Here is a 6,929-nt window from a genome sequence, read left to right on the forward strand (position 1 = left end):
ACTCAGATCTTATCTTCATTCAGATCTTTAATTTCTTGCTAACTCCAAGATTCGAATGCATCTTTCTACCTACATCTTTAAGGTATCTCATATTTGATCCACTATTTGCAAATATAATATTATATTTAATCTCTATAAAGCAAGTGGTGTACCCTCCTTTTACAGATGAATAAACTGAGGCTACAGAGAGCTGAACTACTTGTCCCAGGGTCACAGTATGTCCTTGTGGAGCACAAGCATTGCCCCAGTACCCCTCAGTCATAATAAGCAGAGACTCCAGATTCCCAGCCTTTCATGTCCAGAGGAATTGAATTTTGGCACATTTATGCAAATGTTAGAGCCAGAATCTCAGGGAGGGGTGGGGAGAGGCAGGGAGGAATGAGGTCAAGAAATATCTGAAGGCGTTTCTCCCAGGAACCCCTGGCCAGTGTCTATGAGCCTAGCCCTTCTGTGGTATGAAGGAAATTTTCTCTCACCCTAATATTTTTAACATCACTGTACCCCAATCTCCTGTGGGGACTTGTAGCACAAAAACTTCATTTCTGAATCCACTACACCATGTGCCCATATGGTTTAAAAAAAGGCATGTGTGTGCATACATGGGCGCATGTGTGCACATGCATGCAGTGAAAGCACACATATATTTCATAGTTCATGGGAAAACCACATAAAGTTATCTTCCAAAGTGCATGTAATTGTCACATGGTATCAATTACACGTATCAAGTAGAAAACTGAAAAAGATGTGGCTTTAAAAAAAACAAGTTTAAACAAAAAAGAAAAAGGCAAACAAGAATGGTATAAACTAAAATGCTTAAATGCTCATTCAGACAGGAGATTAGGCAATCTCCAGACCCACCAACAAGAAGTGAGACAGGTCTGGGGTGAGGAAGATTGACAGGAATTGCCTAGTTGCCATAGTTACCAACTATGAATTTTCCTTCAGGCAATCATAAAGCGGCTTAGAATCTCTGACTGACTTGTTCTTAATCAAATTATCAGGTGGGTAGATTCTGTCTTGGGGAAATTTTCTCAAAATCCTTTCTGATGTTCACTCATTCATTTTGTCATTCATTCAAGACACATTCACTGGTTTCTGCTATGAGTCCGGCAGTGTGTTTGGTGCTATGAAAGAAACAGTGAGAAAGCTAATCCAGGAGAGAGATGGGACCTTGCCATATATAACAGAAGCAACAGCAACCATTTGTAAAGTTCTCCCCGTGTGCCATTAATTATTCCATTAGTAAGCACAAATATCCTATGAGTCCAGTTCTTATTATCTGTACTATGGAAGTCAGGAATTCACCCAACACCACGCTCAGTTCCCTCTGCCCTTGGGGCCCAGCTTCATCCACTAATGCTCCATCCTGGTGCTATTTTATATGCATATAATGCAAGCGACATTTGGAACTGATTTTAAATTTTCGAGTAGCCACATTTGGAAAGAGATAAGAAGAAACTAACTTTAATAATGTATTTCATTTAACCTGATACATTCAAAAATACTATCCTACCAACATATGAGTACAAAAGCTATTCATGAGATATTTTACTTTTTTTTTCATCTTCAAAGCCTAGGGCATGTTTAACATTTACAGAACATCTCAGTTTGAATGGGTCACCTCTCAAGGTTCTGTGGCCACCTGAGACTGACCGTGGCCATATTGGATGGTACAACTCTACCCCTTTCTCAGGCAAACACTTTGGCAGCCATAGCCGGCCGGGTAAGGCAAGTATCAGCCTCTCTGAAGAAACAAAGAAAAGCTGGGTACTCGGCATGGCTGAGGATATCAGGAAACAAAGTGTGGTGATAGGGACATTTGAGACAAACACTGAAAATAAAGAGAGATGAGAACAGGAGAGAAGTCATGCCAAGCTGGGTGAGCAACATGAGGGAGACTGGAAGAGGCAGGTGTGAAGAGGAAGAACACCACCAGTTCACATCGCCAGCATATAGATCTTGGGAAGCAGCATTTTTATACCTTCTTACCATGCCCTATGGTGAAAGATGTTTTATACATATTTATCCACCTATGTATAGGTAAATATATGTATCTACATATATTCACATATGTATGTACACACCCAAGTTATTTCTATTCTATTAAATTTCCTTCTTTTATAATTTTGTGATGGTGACCGTGATCCACCAACTTGATTTCATAGCCACTCTGGATTGGAACTCACAAAGACTACCAAGGAGAACATGCACCATCTACATCTCCAGCACCCATTTCCCCTTCTTCTATTCACTCCTGTATTAGCTCAATGCAAACGAATTAATGGAACTGACCTACCTCTGGCTCCAGGAAGAGGAACATGACTTCAGCGTGACCCAACAGACCACTGCATCTGGTGGCCTAACTGATTGAAAGATATATGTGTGACAAAACAGAGCAAATTGGAGCTAATCCCATGACTATTTTCTGCATGATCAGGGTAAGGAAAAGCCTGTTATGCTGCACTTTGGAGATGACAGGAGACCCCAGTTGCAGAGTACCTGCTGAGAGGGAATCCAAAAGAGAGAAAAAACAGATGCAAGAGCAGAGAAGCCAAACTTTAAAGTATTAATTGAGCTTCTTGATCACACCATGCCTGAAACCTCACCCCAAATCTATCATGGGAATTTTAAATTATATGGGCCAATAAATTTCCATTGTTTCCTTAATCCCAGTTAGGTTAAATTTTCTTTCTCTTAAAACCCAAAGAACTTATTGGAAGAATAAACATTGTTTAAATGTCTATACTGCCAGAGCAATCTATACTTTCAATGCCATCCTGATCAAAACTCTACGGGCATTTTCAAAGAGCTGGAACAAATAATTCTAAAATTTGTATGAAACCAAAAGAGACCCCAAATTGCTAAGGAAATGTTGAAAAAGAAAAATAAAACTGGGGACATCACTTTGTCTGATTTCAAGCTTTACTACAAAGCTGTGATCACCAAGACAGCATAGTACTGGCACAAAAACAGACATATTGACTAGTGGAACAGAGTAGAGATCCCAGATATGGACTCACAACTCTATCGTCAAATAACCTTTGACATAGCAGGGAAAAATATACAGTGGAAAAAAGATAGTCTCTTCGTAAATTGTGCTGGAAAAATTGGACAGCTATGTATAGAAGAATGAAACTCAACCATTTTCCTAGACCATACACAAAGATAAACTCAAAATGGATAAAAGACCTCAACGTGAGGCAGAAATCTATCAAAATCCTAGAGAAGAACATAGGCAGTAAACTCTTCAACATCAGCCACGCAACTTCTTTCAAGACATGTCTCCAAAGGCAAAGGAAACAAAAGCAAAAATAAACTTTTGGGACTTCATCAAGATCAAAAGCTTCTGCACCATAAAGGAAACAGTCAACAAAACAAAGCAACAACCCACAGAATGGAGAAGATATTCGCAAATGACACTACAGACCAAAGGCTGATATCCAAGATCTATAAAGAGCTCCACAAACTCAACATACATAAAACAGACAATCACGTCAAGAAATCGGCAGAAGACGTGAACAGACACTTCTCCAAAGAAGACATACAAATGACTAACAGACACATGAAAAAATGTTTATTATAATTAGCAATCAGGTAGATTCAAATCAAAACCACATTGAGATACCACCTTACACAAGTTAGAATGGCCAACATCAACAAGACAGTAAACAACAAGTATCGGAGAGGATGTGAAGAAAGGGGAACCCTCTTACACTGTTGGTGGGAATGCAAGTTGGTGCAGCCACTTTGGAAAACAGTGTGGAGATTCCTTAAGAAATTAAAAATAGAGCTACCCTATGACCTGCAATTGCACTACTGGGTATTTACCTCAAAGATACAGATGTAGTGAAAAGAAGGGCCATCTGTACCCCAATGTTCATAGCAGCAGTGGCCACAGTCACCAAACTGTGGAAAGAACCAAGATGCCCTTCAACAGACGAATGGATAAAGAAGACATGGTCCAAATATACAATAGAATATTATGCCTCCATCAGAAAGGATGAATACCCAACTTTTATAGCAACATGGACAAGACTGGAAGAGATTATGCTGAGTGAAATAAGTCAAGCAGAGAGAGTCAATAATCATATTGTTTCACTTACTTGTGGAGCATATGGAATAACATGGAGGACATTGGGAGATGGAGAGGAGAAGTGAGTTGGGGAAAATCAGAGTGGGAAATGAACCATGAGAGACCGTAGACTCTGCGAAACAATCTGAGGGCTTTGGAGGGGAGGGGGATGGGAGGTTGGGTGAGTCTGGTGGTGGGTATTAAGGAAGTCACAAATTGCGTGGAGTACTGGGTGTGGTGCATAAAAAATGAATCTTGGAACACTGAAAAAAATAAAATAAAATTACCCAAAAAACCCCCCAAGAAACCCTAAAGAAGCTAAGGTTAAAATCCCCATGTATGTCACTGCAGACACTTGGTGCCTTTTTATTGCCCGTTTTGTCAAAGCTCCAGGTATTTCTCTTCTGAGCCATTCCCTGTCCTTTACAATATTCCTCCCCTCTTTTCTCCAGTTCCGAATCCCTTTCTTTATGTGTTCTTTCCACCATAGCATGAGTGTCTTCACTGGCTACTTTTCCCAGGCACATTGACATTTTTAATCTCACTAGCCCACCATGTGATCTAAAAGACCTGGAATTGCAGCATGTGGCAGACAGGTGGGGGAGAAATCTGGGGACAAAGATTTTACCTGGTATCTGCTCTGAAAGAGTGTAAGCCCAGTCCCATGCACAGTAGCTGGGTTGTACTGTGTTGTTTTTAGTTAATTGAAAAGTCCCACTTTTCCAGTGCCTGGCTGGCTCAGTTGGAAGAGCGTGAGACTCTTGGTCTCAGGGTTGTGGGTTCAAGCCCCACTTTGGGTGTAGAGATGACTTAAAAAAAAATAAGTAAACTTGAAAAGAAATCTTAAATAAAGAAATTAAAGTCCCACTTTTGTTGTCGTTACTGTTGTTGCTAAGTGATGAGTTATTTCCTGAAACTTCCAGCTGCCCTCTGGGTCTGTGACTTTCCAGAACTCTCTACCTTAATTGGCAACTGAGCACCTAAAGAAGTACCCCATGAATACTTGGTTACTTATAGGAAAATGTGAAACCTTCAAAAATAAGTGCCCTGCCAACATTTCTGAGCTGCAAAAGGTGGTGCCCAGAACTGTCAAACGTCAAAAATAATTACCAGGCAGAACGTTACTCACACATCATCTAGCAGTCATGATCAAAACTGATCCTTCCTGCCTTCATCTGTCTGGACAAAGTTAGGGAAGAAAGCTGCCCAGCCTGGTGCCTTGAGGCCTCATAGATTTGGAAAGGGCGAGTCCCCGACCTAATTCTGGAATATTCTCCTTAGCTGCTGGGTGTAATTTTACACACCCACTGCTCAGCTGCTGTTTTCATTTGTTTGTTTTTCTATACACACGTATAATTTTTCATAAGTGCACACATTGATGGTATCATACTTACCAGGATTTTTTAATTTTCCATTATAAAGTAAAATGTAATGCAGGTGCAGAAAAAAAATACTCAAAGCAAATGTAAATAGTAATGAATTATTATAACCACCACCCAGGTTAAGAAATAAAACTTTGCAGCCCCCTTCGAAGTCCCTGTCATATGCTTCATCCCAGCCACTACCCATCTTTGGAAGGTAATCACCATCGGGACTTCTGGCTAATCCTTGCCTTGTGTTTCTTTATCGTCTTATCACACAAGTGTGAAATCCTAGACATATTTTTAAAAATCTGAAAAATCTTCATTTCTTTTCCTCAAAGGTTTCCCCTCCATCCTTCTATTTTCCTTACAGATTATCTATCAAAGAACCCAGCAGGCTGTGTTTAAGGGGGGAGGGATGCCCATTATCTATTATGCCCATCACTCCCCATGCCTTCCTCCTCCTGCCTCATGCAGAGCCCATGGCTTCCATTGACTGCTCCACACCAGCCGCTCAAGCTAACAAACACTGTGTACCTGCCAGTGTTTCCCTCCATGCTCATGGATCATACACAGGTGGTTTCTTTGAAAGGAGAGCCCAGGAAGCAGGTGTGAAGGAGCAGAGAGTAAGACAAGGCAGGAGGAAGGATGGTGTTATGGAGCTGGTGACCTCTGTGGGTGCTACAGAAGTACAGAAATCATAAGGTGGCCACAGAGATGTGACTAAGGTATAAGGAGCCTTCCAAAATCTCCCTCTTCTCCCCAAAGGTGTCTCCAACTTTCCTGCTTTCACCATGCAACTCTTGGCTTCCCTCCCCACCCCCACTTTAATCTGAGCCTAAAATAAGCCTACTGTCTTTCTTTTTATTTTATTTTTTTAATATCTTTTCAGCGTAACAGTATTCGTTGTTTTTGCACCACACCCAGTGTTCCATGCAATACGTGCCCTCCTTGATACCCACCACCTGGCTCCCCCAACCTCCCATCCCCCGCCCCTTCAAAACCCTCAAGTTGTTTTTCAGAGTCCACAGTCTCTCATGGTTCACCTCCCCTTCCAATTTACCCCAACTCCCTTCTCCTCTCCATCTCCCCATGTCCTCCATGTTATTTGTTATGCTCCACAAATAAGTGAAACCATACGATAATTGATTCTCTCTGCTTGACTTATCTCACTCAACATAATCTCTTCCAGTCCTGTCCATGTTGCTACAAAAGTTGGGTATTCATCCTTTCTGATGGAGGCATAATACTCCATAGTGTGTATGGACCACATCTTCCTTATCCATTCGTCCGTTGAAGGGCATCTTGGTTCTTTCCACAGTTTGGCGACCGTGGCCATTGCTGCTATTAACATTGGGGTACAGATGGCCCTTCTTTTCACTACATCTGTATCTTGGGCCAGCGGGAAAATCTCAGTGTGCGATCGCTGCTTGGAACCTCTCTGGCGGTCCAGAGCTGCCCAGACAGCTGCCCAGACACGCCACTGTCGTGGTTTT

The 6,929-nt window shown here is 41.5% G+C and overlaps 1 non-coding gene across 1 annotated transcript; it reads left to right on the forward strand.

Annotated features, from left to right (window-relative positions):
• Positions 1–4,799: 4,799 nt before the first annotated feature.
• TRNAK-CUU lies at positions 4,800–4,872 on the forward strand. The gene has a single exon. It is a non-coding gene; the product is annotated as a tRNA-Lys (tRNA).
• The last annotated feature ends 2,057 nt before the right edge of the window (positions 4,873–6,929 follow it).

Source organism: Mustela erminea, chromosome 12, assembly GCF_009829155.1.
Source record: "Mustela erminea isolate mMusErm1 chromosome 12, mMusErm1.Pri, whole genome shotgun sequence".
Classification (NCBI taxonomy): Eukaryota; Metazoa; Chordata; class Mammalia; order Carnivora; family Mustelidae; genus Mustela; species Mustela erminea.